We start from the raw sequence: 14,718 nt of genomic DNA on the forward strand, positions 1-14,718 counted from the left end.
TTCTCCTGTTCATTTTCCCTGTCCCTCCCTAGAGGTTCCAGAAGGTCTTGAAGGTGAGTTTGGTTCCCCACCTAAAATTAAATACTAATACACTCGAATTCTCTGCGTGCAATAGTTCACATAACATTGTCCACATACTACTTTTTAACATTTTACCTAGTTTAAATACTATGACTGTACCTATATATATATATTTTGCTAAGGCTTAACTTCTCTCTTGTAGCATATTTTAAGGCTTTTCCTTTGCAGAACTGTTTGTCTTATTCTGCTACCTCAGCTGGTGGAGTTCCTTAATTATGTGCGTTTGACTGGACTTCTCTTCCTTAACTGTCCTTAATCTATGAACTTGCCATTGTCATATTATATAGTCATTTCTTATACCCATGGTTCTTTAAAATAAGTCCTTACTGACTTTCTTCAGATATCCTTCTTCTTTGTAGTCTCTCTTGTCTTTTATCATCTATTTATTTATTTATTCTTGGAATTTTTATATGGCGCGGCCATGTCCCGAAGGCATCAGAGTACTTTGCAACACACAGAATACAGGACTACAGTGGATTACAGTAATAGTAGTTAAACTGGGACGTTTACAAATGTGGATGTGTACAGGAGTTACCACAAGAAACAGTTACAAAAATTGGGCAGCGGACATACACAGTTGAAGCATCGATTTAGATGGTTGAATCATATAAGGAAGGCAGATCAGGGTGCAGTGGAGAGAGGACATAAATCTGGTCGAGGGCGAATTAATCAAGATGTCTGTTAAATAGGAGGAGCTTGAAGTCATTTTTGACGGATGCTAGGCAGGTGGTTAGACTGTGGAAATGTGTAATATTTTACTTAGCATGTGCAAAAGCCATTTTGGATATGGTGTCCATTTAAGTTTCCTTCGTAATTCTTTCGTCTTTTCACTCTGCTTGTGTTATCTATTTTAGTTGACTTTCTGACTCAGCTAAAGCAATGTACGTGCTTGTAGCTGCCAGTGCACCTGGTCATAGATGTTAACTGTCAACCATTTGCTGCTGCCATAAGCATTTCTGCTCCCCCTCCCACTTTGCTGACCAAGTGGTTATTCATCTGCCCTTGTTTGCTGATAACTATTTCTAAAACGTGTTCTTCCTATTTCTGTTCACATGCTTACAGTGCAGAAAAACTGTATAAAAGACCTGTGTTCTGTGACTTCAGTGTACTACCTCCTTGAAGCACTTGAGAGTGCTGTGTGGACGTGGTCCCACTCATGAGTGATTAATAAACTTGTTATTTATTCCAACTCGAGTGCTGATCTCTATTTTGTTGGTCTCTGAACCCGTGGACAAGAGGGTGACCCTGCACCGGTGTACCCCTAAAAAAGGTACATTTCCACAGTTGGCGCCCAATGTTGGACCCAATTGGAGACGCAGCCGTCCGAAGGAGTGGTCTTGACAGAAGATCAAAATCTTACTGAGGAAGCGCACTGCACAAGGAGACCTTTGTCTTTGCAGGCCGACGTGACTTTTCCGGTTTTCCCGATTTGACCCTCCAGGTTTTGGCCGGTCTCAACTGGGGTTTTCTTTGGCGCAAATTTGAAGTGACCATTAGATCGACCAGAGATCGGCAGGTGGGAGTTGGAGACTTCTGTTTGGTAAGGTCGCTAACGCAGCATTCTTGATTTGTTAAGCCTGGGCTTTTTGTTTGAATTTGTTATTCAATCTTTGCAAAGTTTGAAGGCAGGTAATGTGGAGATTTTTCTCCTTTTTGAATATTTGTTTGGAGTAGGAATATTTTACACATATTGGTAAAGCGTGCCTGTTCTCAGCACACTCCGTAGGTGGTGTTGCTGCTCTGGTGATACCAAAGTATGCTAGAAAAAAAAAAAAAAATCAGCCGGCTCCCCCAGAGGGGGCACCTAATAGAGACATATATGTCAAATATGGCATTTCTTCCATAATGTACGGTCCACTATGGAACAAATACACAAAAAAAGAATTTGATCTTCAATGGCCAGTGAATGGGTCATTCGATTCTAAAAAGGTTCAATATGTAGAGCACTGTTTATTTAAAAGAAAAAGGGGCAGATTTATGTTCCCTGGCGCATCCCTGCAAATCAGCACGGATGCGCCAGGGAAGATGCATCACGCAAGTTTGCCCTTGCGCCACCGCAGATGCGCCGCATTTACAATGCGGTGCATCGTGGTGCAAGGACAAGCAGATGCGTGACGCATCTGCTGGCGTAAGGTTGGCGCAGTGCTGAAGTTGTGTCGCAAGCGCGACACAACTCCAGCACTGTTCCAACCTGCCCTATCCCTAACATGGTGCGTCACGCCTTATGCCTGCTTGAAGCAGGCGTAAGGATTTGACGCACCAGTGTCGGAAAAGTGACTGCGTGAAATCTTGTAGATTTCACTGCGTCACTTTTCCGAGGCTTTTTCCGACGTAAAGCCCACCCTGCATACATTAAACCCGACGCGGGTTTAATGTGGCGCAGGGCTTTACAACGTGACGCATCTGCCTAGATGTGTCACGTTGTAAATCAGTCGCAGCATGGCACCAGCTTTGCGCCACCGCTGCGTCACAATAGTGACGCAACGGCGGCGCAAAAGTGGCGCATGGGGCTTGTAAATCTGCCCCAAAGTAGATAGGATATGTTTGATTGTGTGTGTATGTGGGAGAAAGAAGTGCGAGAGAGAGAGCCAAGAGAGCAGAAGCTATAGCAGAAAAAGTACAACGTAAAACGATATATCAAAAAGCTCTAGAATTAAAAAATAAAGAAAAGAAGGAAAAAATAGAAAAAGAAGATAGGGAATGTCGATTAGAGGTAAATGGCCAGTATCCAATAAGGCGCCCTCTCTATTCCCTACTTGATACGTCTAAGGATGATTGCATCCTATTAGAACGCCCCCACCCCCGTATTAATTTCCCACACCAAGTGCCCCTGATGAGGCTTCTGACGACGAGCATTTGTCTTCAGATGACAAAGAACAAGATAAACAAGATGGGCGACAGACTCACTCTACTTTGACTAAAGCAGAAAAAGATACATTAAAAATTGCTGTTAGGGAGGAGGGTCGTCGGTCTCACGCTGCATCGCTTATTGTAACTATGGTTCAACAGTGAAAAAATACAGAGCAATTTTATTTTGTAGAAAAATGTGTTTAGGAGGTAATATTTGATTATAGACAAATTTCCCAGGAATTAGAGCCAAAGGATATAAATACTGATTATAAACGATTAACAGAGGGGAGTTTCCCTTTTTCGGCCTTATCTGATATGATTAGATAAGTTGTTAAAATATGAGACGCAACATTGCGTTTACGAAAGGAGCAAGAATTAGCTAGAACACAGAAAGGTGTAGAAACAGTTCAATCCCCAGCACAGATGCTCCGGTGGATGAGGTTGCACCTGTTAGTAGTACAGTTGCTATAAAACCTATGGTGAAGCTGCACCCCTGTATGTTCCTCCTAAGGGTGCGGGAACAAATGATGACAAAACTTCGGATGATGCAAAGGGATATTTTATATATAATTGGGTTTACACTCCTTGGAGTAGAGGTGATGTGATGGCTCTTAAAGCTGCTTTGCCTGACCCCCGGAAAAATCCTGCCGCCTTCTATGAGGAAGTGGAAGGAGCCATTAGCTCCTGCACTATGACCTTGCCAGATATTGATATGTTCTTTGGGCTTATTTTGCCCCCTGATATGTGGAGGACGATACGTAAAATATATGACAATGTAGCATATGGTGATATTTGGGAACATTTAGAACAAGTAGATGCGGAAAGGGAGCCTGCGCAGAAACCTCAGAAGGAGATATTAGATCTTCCTAAAGCGATTGTGACTAAGTTAGAGACTCTCATACCCCATAAGAAAATAGATTGGACTACATTAGCATTCTGTAAACAGAAAAAGATGAGTTAGTTTCTGATTTCTTTCCAAGATTTGAAAAGACATTCCATGATTTTAGTGGTCAGTCATTGGCTGATGATATGGGTAAGCATTTGTTTGTTGACAAATTTGTCGCTAATATGTTACCAGAAATGGCTAGTCGCTTAAAGGCGAGAGTTCTTGGACCACGTCTTTCCCAGTTTCCCTTTTGACTATGGCCCAATATTATGAACGACAGGAATAGGAAGCGAAAGGCAGGGAGGATAAGAAGGTTAAAGAATTAAAGACAAAAGTTATGTTGACTCAAGTATATTGTCCATCATTTAAGGGAGGTGGAAGAGGCGGACGTGCAATGTATAAACCTGGGGTGCCCCCTCTCCCTTGAGCAAATTTGTTCCCTGATCAGTGTTCTTATTGTAAAGAGACTGGGCATTGGCGTTCTGAGTGCCCTCTTTTGCGAGTTCAGCAGTACCAACGGGGAAGGGGTAGTATGAGAGAACACCCAGGGAATTCAGGAAACAGGTGCGGTACAGGAGCTCATCCCAGGCTTGAGGCAGTTGAACAAGGACCAAATTATTCTAATACTTTTGATAGACGAAATCAATCCAAAATGTCTGATTATTCTGCTGATGCCCTTGCGGATTCTGATTATACATAGGGATGCCTAGGATGGGGTAAGGAACCGGTTGAGGTGTCAGTAGATCAAATGGGTCCTTATGTTGATGCAAACGTCTTGGGATCCACTGATCGGTTTCTGGTTGATACAGGGGCTACCCGTAGTGCTCTATCTAAAAAACTGGTTCCTAGGGCTCCCCTGTCTGGCACAATGATAACATCGATAGGATTAGATGGGACACCTACACCTAGCCACTTTCACAGCCACTTGAATTCAGACTTGATAAATTCACTGTAGCATGTCCATTTTTGCTTTCCCCTACCACACCTAACAATATTGTTGGTATCGATATTAAATATTTTCGTGCTACAAAACTTTGTTCTCCTGAAGGTGTACATGTTATTTTAAATAACAATTATCCAATGGTTGAGAGATCCTGTCTTATCAATGAGGATGCCACTCTGGCATGCTTACCTAGTGTTGTTGCAGGGATTCTGCTTATGCGCAGAACTGTGCGCAGGAACCCAGGCCCTCAGTGAATTTTGGTGTACCAAAAACTCACCTCAGCATCAGTGTCCCATTCGTTATCCGAGGTTTAGCTCGGCGGTCCCAATGTATAGACAACTCAGAACAAGCGACTTAGTATATTTCTCAGGAATGGTGGGAATCAGAAATACCTTTTCGTAATTATTCTCGTACCAGTCCACAACAGAATAAACAGAGACACGGTAAAAGTTTAAAGAGTTTATTTTATAAACCTTGTGTCCTAAGATGCAGCAGTTTGGCCAACATTAGCAGACAAACGATTAAAATCAAAACCATCAGCATAGTTTCAATACCATAGAAAATGAAAGGAGCAATCATACTAAAATGACAGTGGATCTAAGCCACCTTCCTTTCTCTAACACACTAATAGTATTATTAGACTAATGGAAGGTCTCTAGGCTTGAATGGGGAACCCCATACCGTAAAAATCAGCTCAGAGAGCTCACATCACAGGATCAGCTATGCTCTGCTCCTAGGAACGCTCTTCTTCCGAATGTAATGAAAAACATGTAACACGGCAATATTAAAAGCACTCGACTTTCAGGTATTTGCAGCTGAGTGCGTGTTATGGCTAAACTAGTGGGCCGATCAACCTGAACTCAACAACATGCACCGTCTAGCGACCCAGACTGTTTCTTTTACACTGTGTACAGACCAAGGTCGCTGCTCACTGTTTGGGATGTTAACAACAGACAGTTCTCATGTGAAGCAAAGTCGAGTAAGCATTTCTCAATTTAATAACATGTGACTACAGTGTCGTGTGCAAAAGCAGCAAAAGCGGCAAGATGGCTTTCTAACATCTAACGCGGTTGTGCTAACTTAGCATTGTACATATGTAGATAACGATCTTCACTACAGTGTGTGAAGAAGGAACACTGTTATTGTTATCATTTCTTGCCTCCCATCATCATAAAGTCTCGCGAATGAAATTGCAATTTTGTAGACAGCATGTTACCTATTTAGGTCACCGCCTGTCTAAGGAGGGACGTGCACTTACATCAGATCGCATTCAGACCATTTTAGATATCCTGTGCACCGTACTCAGAAGGATGTTCGTGCACTGATTGGCCTCACTTCTTTTTGTAGGCAGGTTTCCGCACATTATTAAACCTTTGTTGGCCCTTTTGACTAAAGACACTCCGATGCCCCTCCCATGGACTGCTGTGTGCCAGAGCGCCTTCCAAAGGTTACGCCAAGCCCTTTATTCAGCACCAGTATTAGGTACCCCAGACATGTTGATGAGTGACTATTTGTCCCAGTTAACTGACAGCTTGTCTTCTATTTATCAGCAGGTGCGGGAAGCTCTTCCTTCGTGAGCCCTGCTGTGCTGACAGGTCATTGCGACATTTTGGTCACCGAGAGAGGACGAGCTGTGTCACCTGAAAGACCTAAGGAAGTGTTGGAAACAGCCCACTCCCACTCCGCAGGGTGGTGGTGGACCTTCCCGACACAACGGGGTAGCTTGGCTCGAGTGGTCAGGAAACAGGCGCAGTGCTAAGCATACAATATACCCATACAATAACCATGCGTGCGTCCGTTCCAAAAACGACTCTACACCGTAAAAGTTATGAAAATATGCTTTCTTTATCTTTCTTCTCTTAGTTGCTGATTGGGAAAATAAATAACAATCACAGTATATACATTTTAAATAGAGCAGGTCAAATAAATATTTGCTGTTTGCTGAAATAAATAGGGGTGATTATAAATAGCAGGGCATAAATACAAGTGCAATATATATAGACAATTAAATACTTTGAGGTAATAAATACTGTACCAATAAATACCGTTCCAATAAATACTGTACACCAACAAGTCCTGTGGACCTATAAATTCAGTGCAGCAATAAATAGACAAGAACTTAATAAATACAGTATCCCCAATAAATAATTAGAAGTATACAGTACACTTTGTGAATCAGATGGCACTTCAATTCTTAAGGGCTGATTTGGCCCAGGTACAGCTTGTAGGGTGTGGAAGGCTTGAGGGGGGCTACTCCCTGGCTGAGGCAAAGGCTGAGGCCTAAACTGAGGTAGATCAAAAGGGGGGAAATTCCAATGCCCTGGCTTCCCTCTCCACACAACCTCTCTAGGTTAGTCCCAGTTCACCCCAGGCACAGTCAGGTGGGTTTCAGCACCTCCCTAGCCCCTCAGAGTAGTCTCTCAGGTCTCCACAGGGCCTTAGGCGCCCTCTACTCCACTTACTGCCCTTTTCTGATGTTCCGACGCCGCTGGAGTCGTGTCGACGCCGTGAGGCGGTTCCGGTTCGGTCTCGGCGGCCTCGGCACAGTGTCAGTTCTTTGTCGACGCCGGTAGGCGGTTCCGGTCCGATGTCGGTGGCCTCGGTTCGAACTCGACCTCCGATTCGACGGCGTCGGGCAGTCTCTTCACGATGTCGACTTCGGGCGGCTCCGGTCCGATGGCGCACTCGGCTCCGATGACGTCGGCCGGCCTGGCCTCGCTGTCGACTTCCGGCGACTCCGGGGTGCGATCCTCACCCCCGACCTCCGGTGTTCCTCCTTACAGGTTCCGGGCGACTCCGGAGTGCGATCCTCACTCCCGACCTCCGGTGTTCCTCCTTACAGGTTCCGGGCGACTCCGGAGTGCGATCCTCACTCCCGACCTCCGGTGCTCCTCTACCTCGGTCTCCGACGACTCCGGAGGGCAGACTTCACCCTTCCGATGACGCCGCTCACTCGACCTCGGTTCACTTCCTCCTCGACCCTTGGTATTCCACTCGACCTCCGCCGGCGCCCTCTTACGACCTCAGGCGGCTCCGGGTACGACGTCTGCTACCTCAGTCAGCGCCGCTTCTCCACCTCGGGCTCCAGGTCTTCGGCTACTCGACGCCAGGCTCCAGGGAAACCAGTTCTCAGGTCAGAATCTTGCTGCTTTCTTGGTTCTAAGGCCTGTTCCTGCTGTCCAGGTCCTTAGGATGGTTTTCTTCTGACTTCTTCCCACACAGGGCTATAGGCTGGGATCCATCAGTAGGGACAAGTATCAAGGGTGGGTTTATGGACCCCACTCCAGGCACAAGTTTCCACCCCTGCTGCTTCACTCCTTCCTCCTTCACTGTTGTGCTCCTCTCTCCTCACCAGTCAGGTGCCAACTGCCAGCTCCAACTGCCAACTGCTCCTCTTATCCTCCCAACATTCTAAACGGTTTCCAACTGTCACACAGTTCTGGAATCTCCTGGAAGGTTCTGGAAGGTGCTGGTAGGTTCCAGTGGATGCTGGTGATGTCATAGGAGGCCACCATTTTGTGCTCCAGGCCCTCAGACAGAAGTTTCAGGGGTAGCTAAAATGGCTCCCTGAATCTGCAGCAACACTAAAAAGTCTGGTGGTTCCCAAAAAGGAAAAATTCAAACAGGGTTTGAGGCAAAAGTGGGACAAAATAAATAATGATGAGGAGGGACCACCCAAAGGGCTGACAGGTCTAACACGCGTCCCCCCCAGCTGAAAGTGGGGAGAGCTACCCAACCCCTTGGGAGTTCTCATCACTAAGGCGGAAATACCTTGAGAGACCGTCTGCATTGGCGTGGTCCACTCCAGGCCGATGTTCCACCTGAAAGTCCATTCCCTGTAGGGAAATAGACCACCTCAACAACTTGGGATTCTCCCCCTTCATCTGCATCAGCCAGCGAAGGGGTCTGTGGTCGGTCTGAACCAGGAAGTGCGATCCAAACAGGTATGGCCGCAACTTCTTCAGAGCCCATACCACTGCAAAGGCTTCACGCTCTATTGCACTCCACTTCTGTTCCCTGGGAAGTAGTCTCCGGGATAGGAAGACCACGGGTTGATCCAGACCCTCTTCGTTGAGTTGCGATAACACTGCCCCAATGCCATGTTCTGATGCATCTGTCTGGACAATGAACTTCTTGGAAAAGTCTGGGGCCCTTAAGACCGGGGCCTCGCACATGGCTTTCTTCAATCTCTCAAAGGCTTGCTGACAAGCCTCCGTCCAGACTACCCGTCGAGGTTGTTTCTTGGACGTGAGCTCCGTGAGAGGGGCTACGATGGTACCGTACCCCTTCACGAAGCGGCGATAGTATCCCGTGAGGCCCAAAAATGCTCGGACCTCAGTCTGTGTCTTGGGGGGTTCCCAGGCCATGATGGCCTCGATCTTCGCCTGGAGGGGTTGCACCGTTCCCCTACCCACCAAGTGTCCAAGGTACACTACCGACCCCTGCCCGATCTGGCACTTGCTGGCCTTGATCGTCAATCCAGCTTGTCTCAGGGCCTGGAGAACAGCTTGCAGGTGACGCAAGTGATCCTCCCAGCTGTTACTGAAGACGGCTATGTCATCCAGATAAGCAGCAGAGAAACTCTCCATTCCGGTGAGGATCTGGTTTACCAGGCGCTGAAACGTGGCAGGTGCGTTCTTGAGCCCAAAGGGCATCACACAGAACTGGTAGTGGCCATTGGGCGTGGAGAAGGCTGACCTTTCCCTTGCTCCATCAGTCAAAGAGATCTGCCAGTACCCAGAAGTAAGGTCAAAGGTACTTAGATATTGGGCAGCTCCCAGCCGGTCAATCAATTCATCCGCCCTAGGGATCGGATGAGCATCAGTTTTTGTCACTGAATTCAGTCCCCGGTAGTCCACACAGAACCTCAGTTCTGGTTGGGCACCCGGTGGTGCAGCTTTTGGTACTAACACCACCGGACTGGACCAGGGGCTGCTAGAAGGTTCAATCACTCCTAGCTCCAGCATCTTAGTGACCTCACTATGAATGCTGGCCTTCACCTTGTCTGACATCCGGTAGATCTTGGACTTCACAGGTGGGCTGTCTCCTGTGTCCACGTCATGGACGCACAGGTGAGTCCTACCCGGGACAAGGGAGAACAACGAAGAGTACTGCCCCAGGACCTGGCGACAGTCCTCCTGCTGTTCAGGAGTTAGAGATGGGGAGAGAATCACTCCCTCCACCGACCCATCCTTTTCTTGAGACGCAAACAGATCAGGGAGAGGCTCGCTTTCCACGTCCTCTCCTCCGTCAGTCACCATCATCAAGATGACTTCGGGCCTCTCGTGGTGGGGTTTGAGGCGGTTGGCATGCAGCACCCGCAGGGGCTGACGAGGGGTCTTCAGGTCCACCAAGTAGGTAGCCTTACCCTTCTTCTCCAACACCTCAAAGGGTCCTGACCAGCGATCCTGGAGGGCACTAAGCTCTCCTGGTTCGATCACCCACACCTTCTGGCCAGGCTCCAACTCCACCGGGTGAGCGTTGTGGTCATACCACGCCTTCATCACTGCTTGGCTGGCTTCCAAGTTGTCAGAAGCTTGCTTCCACAACTTAGCCATTTGGCTCCGGAAGGCCAGCATGTAGCTCACCACATCCTGGGGGAGCTTTCTGGGAGTTCTTTCCCATCCGTCTCTCACCAGGTTAAGAGGTCCACGTACAGGGTGCCCATACAGAAGCTCGAAGGGGCTGAAGCCCACTCCCTTCTGTGGCACTTCCCTGTAAGAAAAGAGTAAACAGGGTAGGAGGACGTCCCATTTCCTCCGCAGGCTTTCAGGCAGACTTCTGATCATGCCTTTTAAGGTTTTGTTAAACCTCTCCACCAGACCATTGGTCTGGGGGTGGTAAGGAGTTGTGAACCGGTAGGTCACTCCACACTCCTTCCACATTGCCCGCATATATGCTGACATGAAGTTGGTCCCCCTGTCGGACACAACTTCCTTGGGAAAACCCACTCGGGTAAAGATTCCCATCAGGGCCCTAGCCACAACAGGTGCTGTTATGGTCCTCAGAGGTATTGCCTCTGGGTACCGTGTGGCATGATCCACCAGAACCAGGATAAACCTGTGACCAGCTGTAGTTGGTGGATCTAATGGACCCACAATGTCGATGCCCACCCTTTCAAAGGGGGTGCTAACGACAGGGAGTGGTTCCAGGGGAGCTTTCAGCTTCACCCCTGTTTTCCCACTGGCTTGGCAAGACACACATGTCCGGCAGTAGGTATCGGACGACACTTTCATCTGAGGCCAATAAAAGTGTGGGACAAGACGGGCGAAGGTCTTGTCTTGCCCCAGGTGTCCTGCCAATGGTATCTCGTGAGCCAACTCTAAAAGGAAGGCTCGATAACGTTGAGGAACTACCAAGGCTCGTGACGATCCATGTAGGGGGGCCTTGGGTTCACTGTAGAGGAGGCCATCCTCCCAGTAAACACTGTAGTTCCCTTCAACGTTCCCTGCTGCCTGGGCTTCGGCCTGTCGCCTCAGCCCCTCAAGGGTAGGGCACTCCCTCTGGCCCTGGCAGAATTCCTCCCTGGACGGGCCTCCCTCCACGTGCCACTCGGCCGGGATGGGTAGGTCCTCCAGGTTGGTAACGTCCCCCTCCGCAGACTCCTGGTCCACCACCTCCGGTGGCCTATCCGTCCTACGGGGTGGAGACGCCGAGGCAGGCTCCTCCTGTCCTCGGTTCTTCCCTTGACTGGCAGCTGGCTGGGCCTTTGTTCCAGGCTCCAGCCGGAATGAGCTCCCTCTTCGGGTAGTCTCGGACCTTGTGCTAACACAGGCCCAGTCAGGTGTACCCAGCATCTCGGTATGAGTCCGGTATTCCACCTCCTTCCAAGCGTTGTGCTCCATGTCATTGCCCAGCAGACAATTGACTGGCACGGCAGGGCTTACGGCAACTCGAAGTGAACCTGCAACCCCCCCCCATTCAAAGGGAACCTCAGCCACGGGATAGTGGCCGGTTCTGCCGTCAGCCATCGCGGCTGGGTGGAGTACATCGGGAATGACTTGCTCTGGAGACACCAGTTGGCTACGTACCATAGTCATACTGGCTCCTGTGTCTCTCAGAGCCTCCCCTCTTTGGCCATTGATGGTGATCCACTGCCCATACTTTGCAGTATTTGCGGGCACCTGGATCTTAGGAACCATCTCCCGTTCTCCCAGGGACACTAAAGTGACACCCGCCCACTCCCTTCCCTTAGTTAAGGGCATCTCCTCCCCGAGCACTACACTAGCTACTCCGGGGGGCTTTCCTCCAGTGGGAGGGGGTGAGCGTTTCTGACACTTCGGATCTCCTTTATAGTGTCCAACGCCACCGCACTCGTAGCAATGGACAACCCTTGGCTGCTGACTCTGGCCAGGATTAGGGTTTCTGGGTGGGTTAGCCTTAGAGGTGAATCCTGTTCCCTTCCCTTGGAAGTTATTTTGGGGGCCTTTGGAGAACTCCTTTTTCTTTTCCCCTCCCTCTTTCTTCTGGGGGGCGCCCTGTCCGGCCTTTTGAGTATCCCCTCCAGTCCCCCTTGTGGACACCCGGGTACTAGCCCAAATGTCCGCCTCCTCAGCAAGCTTCCGGGGGCTGGTCAGCTTGCTATCCACCAGGTGTTGCCGCAGTTCAGGGAAACATTTCTCGAGTAGGTGTTCCTTCAATACTAGGTCAAACAGCTCCTCGTAGTTCCTTACTTCACTGCCCTGAATCCAACCTTCCAGTGCCTTCTTTGCATAGTCCAGGAAGTCCACCCAATTCTGTGTGCCCAGCTTGTGACTACCCCTGAACTTCTGTCTGTACTTTTCAGGTGTTAGTCCAAACTTTCTGATGAGCGCCAGCTTCATGGCGGGGTAGTGGGTCTGCTCATCCTCTTCGAGGGCCAATAAAGCATCCCTACCAGCTGGAGGCATGTACTTATACAATCCCCCTCCCCAGTACTTCACTGGAACCCCATGGGCCCTCAACGAGACCTCATAGGCTGCTAGCCACTTGGCGATGTCGTCACCCGCCCCATAGCTAGCTACTATGTCCTTTGGCAGGTAAGGTTTGGATTCCCTGGTGACCTCTTGGTTTTGGCTGCCACCATTAGGAACAGGTTGTGCCCCTATTCTTAGGATCTGAAGCTCTATCTCTTTCAGTCTTATCTCATGAGCCATCCTCTCTTTCTCCGTCTCATGAGCCAACCTCTGTTCCTCCTTCTCCTTCTCCAGCTTTGCTAAATCCCATGTGAGCTGTCTTTTCTCTCTCCGATCTGCTAACTCCACGCTGGATAAGCCCCCACTAGAGACAGTGCTGCCCTTCCTGGAAAGTGTCCTGGGCCCTGCTGACAGGTTCCCCACCTCAGGTTGGTACATCTCAGCCCCCTCGGGGTTAGGCTCTCCATCCCTGTCTTCCTCCTCAGCCTTGCTTTCTCGGCGTGCCTCCCCCCAAGCCCTTAAGCTGGTTTGGAGTGCACCCTTCTTTGCTCCTGGGGGACAGTACACCCCCTCCCGCTGGCAAAACTCCCTGAGTTGGGCCACAGTGTACGTTTCTAAATCTTCCAGTACAAACTCCATCTTGCCCACTCAGGTTAGAGGACAGGTTTTGTGCAGTAACAATGCAGGGGGGTACCTTTAGTAATACCTCCTCCCACCACCAGAGTAAATTTGGAAAAAACAAAAACCCACAATTTGGAAGGCCGCTGTGAGAAAACTCCCGGTGTAGGCCTATGGACTACCCACAGTTATTGTTGAGTATATGTAGGCACAGCTCTATCCCACCGCTGACACCAATTTATGTTGGAAACAGCCCACTCCCACTCCGCAGGGTGGTGGTGGACCTTCCCGACACAACGGGGTAGCTTGGCTCGAGTGGTCAGGAAACAGGCGCAGTGCTAAGCATACAATATACCCATACAATAACCATGCGTGCGTCCGTTCCAAAAACGACTCTACACCGTAAAAGTTATGAAAATATGCTTTCTTTATCTTTCTTCTCTTAGTTGCTGATTGGGAAAATAAATAACAATCACAGTATATACATTTTAAATAGAGCAGGTCAAATAAATATTTGCTGTTTGCTGAAATAAATAGGGGTGATTATAAATAGCAGGGCATAAATACAAGTGCAATATATATAGACAATTAAATACTTTGAGGTAATAAATACTGTACCAATAAATACCGTTCCAATAAATACTGTACACCAACAAGTCCTGTGGACCTATAAATTCAGTGCAGCAATAAATAGACAAGAACTTAATAAATACAGTATCCCCAATAAATAATTAGAAGTATACAGTACACTTTGTGAATCAGATGGCACTTCAATTCTTAAGGGCTGATTTGGCCCAGGTACAGCTTGTAGGGTGTGGAAGGCTTGAGGGGGGCTACTCCCTGGCTGAGGCAAAGGCTGAGGCCTAAACTGAGGTAGATCAAAAGGGGGGAAATTCCAATGCCCTGGCTTCCCTCTCCACACAACCTCTCTAGGTTAGTCCCAGTTCACCCCAGGCACAGTCAGGTGGGTTTCAGCACCTCCCTAGCCCCTCAGAGTAGTCTCTCAGGTCTCCACAGGGCCTTAGGCGCCCTCTACTCCACTTACTGCCCTTTTCTGATGTTCCGACGCCGCTGGAGTCGTGTCGACGCCGTGAGGCGGTTCCGGTTCGGTCTCGGCGGCCTCGGCACAGTGTCAGTTCTTTGTCGACGCCGGTAGGCGGTTCCGGTCCGATGTCGGTGGCCTCGGTTCGAACTCGACCTCCGATTCGACGGCGTCGGGCAGTCTCTTCACGATGTCGACTTCGGGCGGCTCCGGTCCGATGGCGCACTCGGCTCCGATGACGTCGGCCGGCCTGGCCTCGCTGTCGACTTCCGGCGACTCCGGGGTGCGATCCTCACCCCCGACCTCCGGTGTTCCTCCTTACAGGTTCCGGGCGACTCCGGAGTGCGATCCTCACTCCCGACCTCCGGTGTTCCTCCTTACAGGTTCCGGGCGACTCCGGAGT

The sequence above is a fragment of the Triturus cristatus genome, chromosome 4_2, assembly GCF_964204655.1.
Source record: "Triturus cristatus chromosome 4_2, aTriCri1.1, whole genome shotgun sequence".
Taxonomy (NCBI): domain Eukaryota; kingdom Metazoa; phylum Chordata; class Amphibia; order Caudata; family Salamandridae; genus Triturus; species Triturus cristatus.